This window comes from Alexandromys fortis, unplaced genomic scaffold (genome assembly GCF_014885135.2).
Source record: "Alexandromys fortis isolate MF-2015 unplaced genomic scaffold, M_Fortis_MF-2015_v1.1 scaffold_36, whole genome shotgun sequence".
NCBI lineage: Eukaryota > Metazoa > Chordata > Mammalia > Rodentia > Cricetidae > Alexandromys > Alexandromys fortis.
The window spans coordinates 3,167,760-3,180,882 of record NW_026067915.1 but is presented as its reverse complement, the minus strand read 5'-3'; the positions used below and the strand labels follow the sequence as shown (position 1 = coordinate 3,180,882).

Here is a 13,123-nt window from a genome sequence, read left to right as displayed (position 1 = left end):
AAATATTGGCAAGTTTTTGTTTCTGTATGCCCAGGGACAACCCTTGAATGGTCTCAGGGAGGGAGAAGCTTAGGACTAACCCTGAACCACGCTGCCTGAGGTCAAACGGATGTGTCACCTTGGTTTTCTGAGAGTTTGGAGAGATGCTACTCTTGGTATCTGAAACACCCACTACCACTGCATATAGTAGAGCGAGACATTGAAGACTCTAAACCTTTTTGAATGAAGAATATGCTGTATTTTAATGACATTTTGTTTCTGCTCTTTTAGCTTTGTCTTACCGTATCCAAAAAGGGACACCGATTTTGTTTTTAGCAACTTCCAAATATTGTATCATTTTAAAACATTCATCTCATTGTAACAGGAACAATAGTTCTTGCCTTTTCTCATGCATACTTCTATGGCTTATTAATATTTAACTAAGCATGTCTAATAAACACAGCTGGCAAACAGGTGTGAGCAGAATCACAGCACACTCTGGGTGAGCGTTCTTCCTAACTGATGGGGCGCGAGTGCAAGGGATCCTAGGGCCGTGATGTAGGGTCTGAGCATTTTATAGATTGTGTTATAAGAATAAAGCATATCTGTCAGCTAAATTCATGCAAGAGGATTCCTGCTGCTTCGATTTGCTCTTACTAGGTGGGGGCATGGCAGTAGCTGTCAGGAGTGAGCTGGGTCTGTATCGGAAGAGAAAAGAGTGAACTCTGGTCTCTCTGGGGAGAAACAAGAGTGCAGAGAGGCGTGGGGCACTTTAGTCCATAGCCAGACTAGATGAGCAGAGACTATGGAGATCCGGTGTGAGAAAGGAAGGCACTCGGAACAGAGTCCACAGGGTCAGGGTAGAGATATGGGAAAGCATGGCTCCTTCCTGCCTACTCATAGTGTATTTCATTAGGACAAATGTATGGGAGGATGTCACTGCCTGGCCCCAGGTAGTAGGTGAAGCAAGGAATAACAGCCTCTCTGGGAGGGGTGTGAGCCTAGGAATATGCCAAAAGGTCTTGTCCATCAGAAAGTCCAGAAGGGCACTGACCCTTTCCTCAGGGATGCAGGAAGACACAACATTCTAACTCCTTCTGGATCTTGCACTGAGTCTGGCATTGCCAATGGGGTGTCCCATCTGTGACAATGTACTAGGCCAGTGTAGCCTTAGAAAGCGCTAGGCAAAGGCTGACTAGGACCGAAAAGAGTAAGTCAAGCCAGGACAGAGCTATCCAACACACAAGCACGAAACACTGAGTCTCAGAGGAAGTTCCCAGTATCTGCACCTCTTACCCATGGCTCCTTCATTTTCAGTGATGAAGCGGCTTCCTTTGTTTATCCAGCACCAGAGTAGCAGAGCAGAGACCCCCACACTTCCTCCTTTCTCCCTGACTCCAGCTGGAGTCATCACACCAGACAGACTTGCTGGCTTCTCTAATAGCTTGGGAACCCTGGGATGGGCAGCCTGTGAGCTCTTCACCGTGGTTTACTGCATGGTGAGAAAGTCCCCTGTTTAATAATGTAGCGGAGATTAGAAAAGTGCAGGCCAGAGGGAGGCCATAGAAATACCTAGCTGCTAAAACAATATCAGATAATGACCTTTTAAACCAGCTGCAGCTCAGGGAAGCTGCGTAATGATTACAGCTCAGGGCCCAACGAGGAGGCCATCACTTATTTATAACATCGCTGCTGTCTTTCCTATATTGCACGTGGGCCACTGTGTCTAGGCAGGTGGGTGCCTCCTATAATCCGAGCAATAAATGAGTCAATTGAGCTGATTCTATGGGCTGGAGGAGTGGCTGGGACTAAGCAGGGAGGAGCTGGGCAGGTGTGGTCCCAGATGCTGGCAGTAGAGCTGGGGAACAGGTAGCAAGCTCTGAGGCTCGAAGAACCCTTTGTTAGGGTGGATCCAGATCTGAAGCAGATGCTGGCTGCTAGCATGCCGTGTTCCGCTATAATGGTGCCATATGCCACGATGACCCATGGTCGTTATGGTTTCTGACGTCTACTAGGATGCACTGTGCCTGTGAGTGTGTGGGTGCACACATGCTTAGTGCATGTGCATATGCATGAGTATGTTGGGGCCAGAGGCTGGTTGGCTGGCATTCTTGGTCACTGTCCACTTTATTTACGAGGGTAGTGCCTCTTATCTAACTCAGAGTTTGCCAGTTTGTATAGCTAGTCAGCTTGCCCTGGAGACCCTGTCTCTGTCTCTACCTCTTGAGCACCAGGATTACAAACAGACTACCATTTCCACCTGGATTTGGTGTGGCTGCTGGCACATCTCATTAGACATCCTCTTTAGCCAAAGCAGACGTGAGATGGATCTGTTTCGTCTTCAGCCTTCACATCACCCTAGCTGGGAGTATGGCCTACCCCATTGTCCTAGCCCTAAAACCCAGGTCACCTTTAAACCTCGCTTTCTCTTGGGTCCTCATCCAGCCCGCCTATGATACTATTCATTCTAGGTATCTCCTCCTGTACCTGTCCACTCCCTACTGTATCCACCGGGTCTCAGACCCCAGCATCTTTGGCCAAGAGGCAAAACCAATAGGTATCCCATTCACAGTTCTTCTCACCTAGGCTGGGCTTAAATCAGATCCTCTCTTCACTTCCCATTTTCTTAGTGCCTCAAGCATGATAAGAACAAAGCTCAAACTTGGGCTCAATACTCTCAGGTCCCCGTCTGTTATAGCCCATGCTACCTCTGTAACCTTAGCCTCCCCATTGTCTGCTCTCAGGACTCTCCAGGCCTTGGTGGCTACTTTGCTGGGTCCTTATTATACTATGTTGTGACAATCATTACTCCTAGGCTTGAGTTGCTCTTTTGGTTGGTTATTCCTTACCAGTCAGACCCTGCTAATACCAGATGAACAGAAATGTCTCCATTGTCTTGTAGATGGGATGAGACCCCCTTGTTGCTCCCCATCCTTTTGTCTTGCTATATTTCCATAGATCACATTGTGATCAACCCTGTTGCCTATCTTTTTTTCTAATCCATAGTCTGTACGCACCAGGGCAAGCTCCACTGGCATCTACTATAATTAGTGCCCAAAGCTACCCCTGGGATGTAGTATGCACCCATCAAATACTTATTTAGTGAATTCATGGTCACGTTTACCTCAGCAACACCCCCAACCCATTTTGATAATAGTTGAACAAGTAGGGAACCATCTGTCTTTTCATTCAGGACTGAGTTCAGTCTAAAGATCTCGAGATCTTATTTAAGGTCATCCAGTCTTGTGTTTAGCAGAGTTCAAGTTCACTCACTTTTGTCTTGTTCTACAACTCTTTTTGAGCTGGATGGTGGCGGCGCACGCCTTTAATCCCACCCAGCACTTGGGTGGCAGAGGCAGGCGGATCTCTGTGAGTTTGAGACCAGCCTGGTGTATAAGAGCTAGTTCCAGGACAGGCTCCAAAGCAATACAGAGAAACCCTGTCTCAAAAAAAAAAAAAAAAAAACAACCCTCCTTTTGTCCCTACCTATGCTGCTTTCTCAAGACAGACCTTCTGGATCCTGCTCCGGAGAGCTGAGTAAGAGGGTCCTTTGGGAAAATCTACTTTATTGGCTCATGGTCATTCTTCCCTGATGTCGTTGCATGTAGACCCTGGGATGTGCAGCAATCAGAACGTCACCATCTCAGCTGTTGCAGGTGACAGGGCAAGTGTGTGCATGTGGTTGAGGTTGGCAAGTGGAGTTGTGGGTGGCCAAAGAAGGCTGGCCTAGGGTCAGAGACCGTGCCCTGTAGGTGTGGCTGTGATCGTGAGCAGCTGGCCCACCTAGGGGAGTTCATCCACCAATGTTTAGCTCATCCAAGGGCAATGTTTGAGAGCAGGAGAGTCTGGAGGCATTGAAGGCTGTGTCCATGTGGTAACACAGGGGTGGCCAAATTATCTTTCTTGTACCTTGTTAACTGCACCTGTTCTGTGCAGGGGGCTCCTTTTCACATAGTCTCTGACTTTCTGCTCTTATCCTATTTGCTGTTTTTGCTTTGGTCCACTCTGTTCTGAGCCTCCCCGATGCCTGTGAGGGAGGGTTGATCTGTCACAACAAATCAACCAGGTCAGGGGTGGGTTCAGTAAAACAGCTCTGCCTATCTGCGAGTGAACTAACGATCCCACAGTCAGGGGTCCTTGGGCTGGTTTCCATAGTAACTTGGAATGGTTAACCCAGACTTTCTGAAGAACCCCTGAAAGTAAATTACCGTGTGAGGGAGAAGCCTTTGACTAGCAGTGTCTTAGTCCTTTCTTCCATGGCTGCTTCTATTTCTTATAATTTGGGTCTAGTACAATTAATCAGACTGCACAAGAGTCTGGGAACATTAAGCAGAATTTGCCATTTTCATGCAAAGCTGAAAGACATGGCCATTTCACATGTAGCCATTAGACATTTTTATGGCCAGCCTATCACATTACACACTGCAGATTCCCAATAAATAAAGCAAAGCTAGACTGGGTGCTGCCAGTTGAGTGACAATTCGAGTAACAACATCATGGCCAGAACAGTGCTTTCTTGACATCTAATTTACTCAATTACATGAGTAATCATGTCACTCTCTGCTTAGGCTCCTTCAACACCTTTCCATAAATTAAAATAAAGAGTGAGTGCCTGATATGCCTCTCTCACCATTAGACCCTGGTCACAAGGCACAGTAAGAGAAGATTATTTCTGTACTAGACCAGGCATCCTGCGAGACGGGGACCACACCCATCTATCCCTTGTTTGGACCACACCTACTTATCCCATTTAGCACAGGGTCTGGCACCCCAAAGAGTATGCAGCAGAAATACAATGAATGACGGCATGATTAATTTAAGACACTGTGGTAAGAGAGGATGAACTGGAGAGAGCTCATGAATTTAATATGGCTCACGTTTTAGTCACAGTTCACCAGTGGACATTTCTAGACATTTGATACACTCTCTTGAATGAACTTCTTAGTATAAACTGTTAAAATAGAGCTGGTCACTAAGTTCCGGTTATGCTAGTTTAATTATCTGCTGTGTAACACTGTTTCTAGGGGAAATGTGAACAAATATCTGTTCACCCCGGATAGGGAACTGACAACAGACCAAAGTGAGGATATCACCTGTTAGGTCATAGCGAGGGTTTTATCACTGGAAGGAGGCATCATGACCATGGCAATTCTTATAAGTGAAATGTTTATTTGGAGCTGGTTTACAATTTCAGAGGTTTAGTCCATTATCATCATGGTGGGAAGCATGGCGGCACCCAGGCAGACATGGTGCTGGAGAGGGAGCCAAGAGTTCTACATCCAAATTAGCAGGCATCAGGAAGAGAGAGGGACACTGGGCCTGGCTTGAGCTTCTGAAACCTCAGAGTCCACCCTTAGTGACACACGTCTTTCCAGCAAGGCCACACTTCCAAATAGTGCCAGTCCCTGAGGAGTTACAGGGGAGGGTATTTACATTCAAATTACCATACCACCAAAGTCCAACTTGGTGAACCAGAGTTTGACTGGGGTTACCTAAGGAATCTGGGTGCGTGGTCACTTACAGGAGTAGATGGCTCAGAGATGGCTGCCTCTCCAGAAGCCCACTCCAGCATGGATGATATCTCATGAGAGTTCACTGTACAACCTGCAGCCCATTCAATAGGTTGGAGAGTGTCACTTCCGGGCAGTTCAGTGGCTTTGAGCATCTTTTAGGCATCTGGGCTGCTCTCTGCTTCTTTCAGGAGCTTTGCTGATCTGCTGCTCCTGAGAAGTACAACAAGTCCCAGAATGTCCCTCAGCAGTCTGGACTGCTTATGCAAGTTTGAGAGAAGGGGCAGCCTAGTGCATCTGGTCAGTTTGAGGCACTTCCTGAACCTGTTGTGTTGTTTACTTCCTAGTTTTAACAAGCTTCCCTGTAGAGACGTTTTACCTCCCCTTAGAACATCCTGAATCTAAAGGAGCCTCCATCCAAGATGGAATGTTTTGTCTCAGAGGAAACTGCTACACAATACTGACCATGCTGTGATAGAGATTGACAAGTCCATTCACAAAGAGAAGGAGGAGGAGGAGGAGGAGGAGGAGGGGGGGGAGGAGGAGGAGGNGGAGGAGGAGGAGGAGGAGGGGGAGGAGGAGGAGGAGGAGGAGGAGGAGGAGGAGGAGGAGGAGGAGGAGTAGGAGAAGGAGAGGAGAGAAACATATTTAGAGAACGGACTTCAAATTCTTTCATTGATTCTACTGTGGTTCTCCAAAACCCCAAACCCTTTGTTTTCTGCAAACAATTTAGGATTTGTGCTTGAGATGGGCTTTGAAGCTATTTACTTCCTTACCTCACGTAAGAGAAGATTCTTCTAGAATATAATGGACACATCAGAGGTACCCAGAAGGTACCGGAATTGATTTGATTTCTAATACCCAGCAACAATCTTTTTAGGGAGTCCACATCTCAGCAATAATAGTGTAGGTTTTTTATTGAGGAAATATGGCTGTGGGGACTTGCTACATGCTGCCGTCCACTTATGAACTGCTGCTCTGAGCTGTTATGTTCCTCAGAGAAGGTCTTCCCTTTAATTTGATTTATCCCCGAACCCCAGTTGCTGTCCTTCTGGAGCAGCCAGACTTGCACAGTGGTGCAATTAACTGGATGACCCAGACATGTTCTGAGTCAGTAGGTGTGCGTCTTGTGTCAGTGTGGACTGAAGAGCAAAACTCAATATGAGCAAGGAGGTGGTCTCCAGTAACTGGTGGAGTGAGTCTCGTGAGGAGGTTTTGCCAGCCAGGCTCGTCAGAGGAGGCAGAGAGGAGTGTGGGGGAACTCTTCTGGGCAGCAGAACTTTGAGAGGAGAGGTTTCCTTGGGTTGGCCCTTGGGTAGAACTCAGATATCAGCTCGGTGGCTCGGGTTTTTTTTGACCTGGTTGTGTGGGGATACCCGTGGCTCAGTGACTTTAGGAGCAAATGTGGCCAGGTCATACTCCCTCTTTAATATGATCTGGAAATCCCGGCTTTCCTGTGAGAGTCTGAATAAACAATAGATAATTAAAATAATAGTGATGTATTTATTTTAAGCATTATACGCTTTTCACCCCCAAGACTGTGGGCAGCCTTAGTTAGAATCATGGGTCACTTGGGTCCAGGAAACAGCAGGCTGGTGGGAATGCCCTGAGGAGAGACTCCTATGTGGATTGCCTCATGGATGCACTGTTTCTCTACTCTTCATAGGAAGGTGTGGGAGTCTCATTTACTGTTCAGATATGTTTTTCTTTTTTTTCTTATGTGAGAATTTTTGGAAGGAACAACTTTAGGGCAGGTACTAGGTTCATGACAGTAGCTGCCCAATGGCTTGCATATGAAGTCTCACAGTTGAGCTCCCCCCTGGTCTCTGTAGAAGGCACTTGCATTGATGCCTGTAGCTTCCTTCCACACCTGGAGTCCCTTGTGCAGTCTGCTTGTCCCTTGAGGCAGTCTGCTCATCCTCTTCTTCATGGTTGTTGATGTGGGTAGTCAGTAGGCAAAGCCTTTTCACACTTCTGGGGCACTGCCCAGAGCTGGGCTCCTGGCATCCTTAGGAAGTCATCTCCAGTAGATGCAGTGTTGTTTTGATCTCTTCCCATTTGAATCAGCCAAGAACAGCTGACCTGCCCGCCTGTCTCTCACCAGGGCTTTGTGTTGGCGAGAAGCAGGAGCAGAAGACCAGCTGGGAGGGAGAGGTTGGGCAGATGGAGGCACTGTTGGCAATGGAGACAGGTGCATGTGGGCAGTGTCGGGAAGGGGAAGCCAGGGTCTCGTGCAGAAGGCAGGCACACTTGGAGGATTGCAGAAGTAGGGGGAGAGGCTGAAAGCGCTGGGGACTCTCAGAGCTGGGACAGCAAGGGCACTGCCTCTGCGTTAGTGGTCAGCGTCACAGACAAGCCAGTCAGTGCCTCGAGCTGTAGTTTCCACGTCTATAAAATGTGGCTAGTAACTGCCACTCAAGGCAGCGATGCACCAATGTTTACAAGCAGGCTGGAAACACCATGGATGAGGCGATTATGTTTATCCATTCTTACTCCACCTCTCAAGCATCTATTTTCCCTCCATTTTTTAAAAGCCAATTGTTAAAATACAGACCAAATGGATCAGGCCAGGGGAGCAGTCGCTGGGCCTCCTTTGAACCTCTAATATCCTGTACAGGACCTCTGCCCCCAAGGCAGCACTCAGCCTCCTTCCTCCACAGCCTCCCTGCCCACTCCCCAACCATTTCTTCACAAAGCCTCCAGAGGGGCTGGGCGATGGTGGCGCACGCCTTTAATTCCAGCACTCGGGAGGCAGAGACAGGGGGATCTCTGTGAGTTTGAGACCAGCCTGGTCTACAGAGCTAGTTCCAGGACAGGCTCCAAAGCCACAGAGAAACCCTGTCTCGAAAAAAAAAAAAGCCTCCAGAGGGGTTTCCTAAGCTTTACACCTCGCTCCGAGTCTTGCTTTATAAGCTTGACCCTGACTCAGCTTTTGCTGAGGAGAAGAACACTCAGCTCTGAGAGATGACTGAGAGAGTGCTGGGGTGTAGTCCTGTTCTCGGGCATATGGCTTTGGCCTCCTCAGCTCTTACAGATATAGAATTTCTTGTATCCTGACCTGTCCCTGTCTCATCTTTCTTTGCCTTCTCTACCTGCACTGCTTCTAGATGACCAATGGCCTTTCTTCTCCTCCTTTATTTGCCAACTTAACACCCAGCCATTATGATTCAGCCTTCGTGAGCTTGTGAGTAATTAAAAGAACTCAAACTACCTCACAGGAAAGAAGAATTGGGCAGGAGATAAGGTTTTGCAGGTAAGGCGCTTGCCACCTTGCCTGGCCACCTGAGATTGATGCCCGGCACCCATGGTGGACAGTGAGAACCAAGCTCCATCCTCAAGTAGGATGGGGAGAAGTGTTTGGAGCAGGATGGGAAGAGTGTGAGCCTGGCTCAATATGAGGTAGCATCTTACCAGAACTGAGTGTTCTTACAGGAGAGGAGCCAACAATGCCCAGTTGGAAGGCATGACACATTCCAGATCACTATCCCAGCGCTTCCTGCCTGAATTGTAGTACAGTGGAATCAAGTTTTGTCATCCAGTTGTGTCTAAATTCTCACCTCCTGACCCTGGCCTGTGTCTCATGGAATTCAGGCTTATGAACCCACTAAACACAAGTCCAGCCTCAGCCTCATGGGCAGATGCAACCACATTGAGCAGAGGCTGGGACTGTGTGGCAGACCTAGGGGTTGTAGTCCCTGTGACAGGCATGTACTGTGACTGGATTTACAAGCCCAGATCTCCTATTGATCCTGGAGTCTTCTAAGACCTACCATCTTGGGCTACTCTTGTTGACCGGAGAAGCCGGTGCCATAGACAGTATGTCTGGAAGACTGCAATGTTGTTTGGGACTCACAGCCCAGCAAGGATAGCAATGAATAGTCCAACACTGTCTGGTCCTTGCGTTATGGGAGAAAAATGAACTCAGAAGCCAGCCACGTGGTCTTTGTGGCATGGTTATCCCTAAGGCTATGTTAAACATCTCCTGTCCTGCTGTGACCCACGGGCTCCATCCTGAGCTAACACCAAACCACCCTTACAGATCTGCTCAGCACACATATGACACCAGAAGTCACAAAGTCAGACCGCAGAAACAAAGTAACCATTAGTTGGGAGACTGATCCCAAAAAGATTGCTGTTGCTAGCACAGAACACAGGTTGTGGAAAGCTTCCTGCTTGACAAACAATAGTTTCAAAGTTACTCCTTGAAACAATGTCTCCTTTAGTTGCTCACTCTGCTTTGTTCAATGAGGAAGAAGAAAATGGCTTTAGGTAGCAAGGGGAGAGCAGTGTTGTTACATGTAGCTTTTCATGTCCGAGGTGCAGTCCCTTAGGTGAAAAGGCTGTGTCAGGCCCCTCTGCATGGCTCACCCAGGTAGGGTAAGGCAGGACACGTTATTCTTGACCTTCAGCCATGGGCATTCCTCTGAACCCTCAATACCAACAGTGCTGTCTGTCTGTCCTCTGGGTAAAGCTGAAGCAAATCTCCTGCAGCCCCAGGAGAGGAGCTAGAATGGAGGGCTGCTCCTGCTCTGCCCATCTGCCTGGGCTCCCTTTTCCAGACTGTCCTTTGCCGGCCTTGTTGGCAGTGGAGGGTGTTCCATGTACAAGTTCATCCTGGATGGATTCGATGTCAGCTTTGGGTGGCCGGCCTAGAATTCCTAGGAGAGTCCTCTGGACCCAGTCTTCACTGAGCCTTCAATACGCTATATGTCTATACGGAACCAAGAATTTTATTTAAAAAATAAATGTAGTAACGAAATGGCTCAGTTAAAAAGAATTAATCTGAATAATTCACTGCCTGTTTTTCAACTTAATTTACCCCCTCCCTTAGTAGAGGAACCAGCTGTGGGGCAGGGGTAGATGGGAGAGTGTATGAAAGCTTCTGAAGAGCCAGATGAGGCTGTAAACCCCAGGAATGAATGATGTGGCTGGAGAGAACTGGGCACAGAGGCCGGCTGGCTGCCTGTTCCCGGGCTAGAGGGAGGCAAGCTCCATGCTCAGCTTCCTCCTGAGAAGCTCCTCTACTGTGACTTCCATGACCTCCATGGAGCTGGTAGGTGTAAAGAGTTGGTCTGCTCTGCTCTGTACCGCTTGGGTTAATAGTGACAGGCATGGATCCAGTTAGGATTCCCAGTCAGGAATCCAGATGCTTAGACCCAGAGGGACTTCGGGTCATGGAACCCAGTGTTTTCTGAACTTCCATGGTTCCCCTACTAAGCCCCTTTGATGGATTTTTGCCATGTGGGTTTACTCTCTGGACTAGTGCTGATTCATTTCGGCACTTGAAGATGTAATTCCATTGGAAAACAGTTTGTCACAGTAGTGTAGAGAAAACCAGACACATGTGGTGGAGGACGGCTGAGTCACTAATGAAAATGATCAGTTTCAGCAAAACCTAAAATCGGCTAAATTTTTTTAATTATGTGTTTGAGATGTTAGAGAAACTCCATGCCCAATCCGAAACTCTCTACCTTGAGGTAACAGAGGGTGGAGAAGGAGTTAAGAGAAACATGCATTCTCCCCAACACATGGTAGACATTACTGTGGGTGCAGCTTACCTATTTATTGGTGTTCGCCTCTCTGCTTCACATCCGGGAAACCTCATGCCTACCGACCTCTATTCCTCTTTTGTGGAGGATATGACTGAGTGGGACTCGTGCGCAGAAGAGCATGTGAACTGTGCTCGGTGATGGCTAGAGAGACTAGTGGAGTTGAGGACAGGGCTCAGATATTCCTGAGGGACCAAAATCAAGAAGTCACTGTCCAACCTGGAAAGCCAGCCTTCATTTTAAATCTAGCTGTAGTTGTTTGCCAAAGATTCCTCCAAGAAATCAAGGGGCCGGTGGGAGTGGTTCAACTCTGTAAGCCTTAGAAGAGAATTTAGTTTGGCAAAGTTCAGACAGAGAGGGGGTGAGTTTGCAGAGTTGCCGTAGAAGGTTCTATAGCTAAATCTAACATGATCAGAATAAGAACATTAAAATGGATGCTGGTTGGACCAGTCTTGAAGAAATTTCTGAGAGCCAGAGAATAGTTATTAGTGAAGCCACAAATATAAGCACAGTACACTCCAGAGGGTGCCCCGGAAAATCTAACCACGTGATACGCTGAGGTTTCTCAGGGTCTCAATCACTCAGATCTTTGCTGAGTTCTGCACTTCAAGGCTCGGGGTGGGGATAGATAGATCTGGACTAGTCTGAAGTGGCCCGCGTGTGGCTGGCATATGGCAATATGTCACCAAAGGGTGGCAAGAGGGACGCTGCTCTTTCATTGAAGAGCCTGTCGGCAGGAAAACTGAGGGTTTAGTTCTGACAGGCTAGGGTATTAGGGGGATATTCGATCACACCATGAACCCTTAGTTTGCATTTTCATTAATTAAATCTAATTAACCTTGGGCCAGGAGTCTGCATTGGTAACTAATTGACAGCAAGCAATCATAGGGCACCAGAGGGTTTCTGGGAGAGATAGAGAGACACAGGAAGTTGTAGGGTGGGGTTTGGAGTGGCTGCAGCTTTGTGTGGTTTGGCAAAGCAGAAGCATGGGTCTTGGTCTTCCATAGATGCCAGCAAGGAGAGAGGATTAGCTAGTTGCTATTCAGCCTCTCTGAGCTCACAGGTTCTCACCCCAGCCTTTGCATCTTCATTCTTATTCATAATTAGAAGAATAGAAATTTAGTTAGAGCAACCTTTAGCAGCAGCAACAGGACTGGTACCGATGGGAGCAGAATTCTTGCCAGGCTGTGGGCTGAGCGGCCAGGCCACCGCTAGAGAAGCAGGCGAGTAACTGCAGAGTCACAATTGCTGGCTAAGATAGTAGTAGATGAAGGCACAGCCACTGTGCCGAAGTTAAAGCAACATCAGGGTTCCGTGTGCTGGGGCTGTTGTGGCATGCTGTTCCTCCAGTCTTGATACTTCCAAAGCACATGGGAACTGTGGTAGGCTATCACCAGGACAGGTGTGGCCACTCTGCAGAGGATACACTCAGTGAGTGTGCAGGATCTATGGAGTAGAGTGCTATATAGGAGATAGGTGATTGATGGGATGGGCGTGAAAATGCATGTGTGAACAGAGGCAGGGGACTAGCAGAAGTGAGAATTCACCCGGAAGCTGGAGTCATCCCTAGGGTCGTTGACATAAAGGTCCTGTGAGGCTAAATCTTCACTGTCATGAGGTGGATTTTCAGTCCCTGAGGAGTCATACTTTGGGGGGCGGTATCTTCAAAGGCGTTTATAGAGTTTAACTGAATGTGGTAATACCGTCCAGTGGGTTGAAAAGGTGAAAAAAGAGGGCTAGGCATATAGCTCAGTAGGTAAGGTACTTGTTGCACAAGTATGAGGACCTGAGTTAGATCCCCAACACATACACACATATGCATGCACATATACACACACTCACAGACATACAGACACACATACACACTCACACACACCCATACACACTCATACACATTTACGTACACATATACACACTCACACATACACACACACACACACATAGCTCATTGTGGTAGTATACACTGTAATTCCTGTGTTGGGGAGGTAGACTCAGGACTGTTCCTAGGGCTCCCTGGCAAACCACCTTTGTAGCCAAATTGGTGAGCCCCAGGTCTTGGTGAAGAAAGATCTGTTCCTGAAAGAC

The 13,123-nt window shown here is 47.8% G+C and overlaps 1 protein-coding gene across 1 annotated transcript in view; it reads left to right on the top strand.

Moving 5' to 3' along the window:
* Positions 1–13,123, top strand: part of Ephb1 (EPH receptor B1) — a 431,506-nt gene that overhangs the window by 69,672 nt on the left and 348,711 nt on the right. The window lies entirely within an intron of this gene.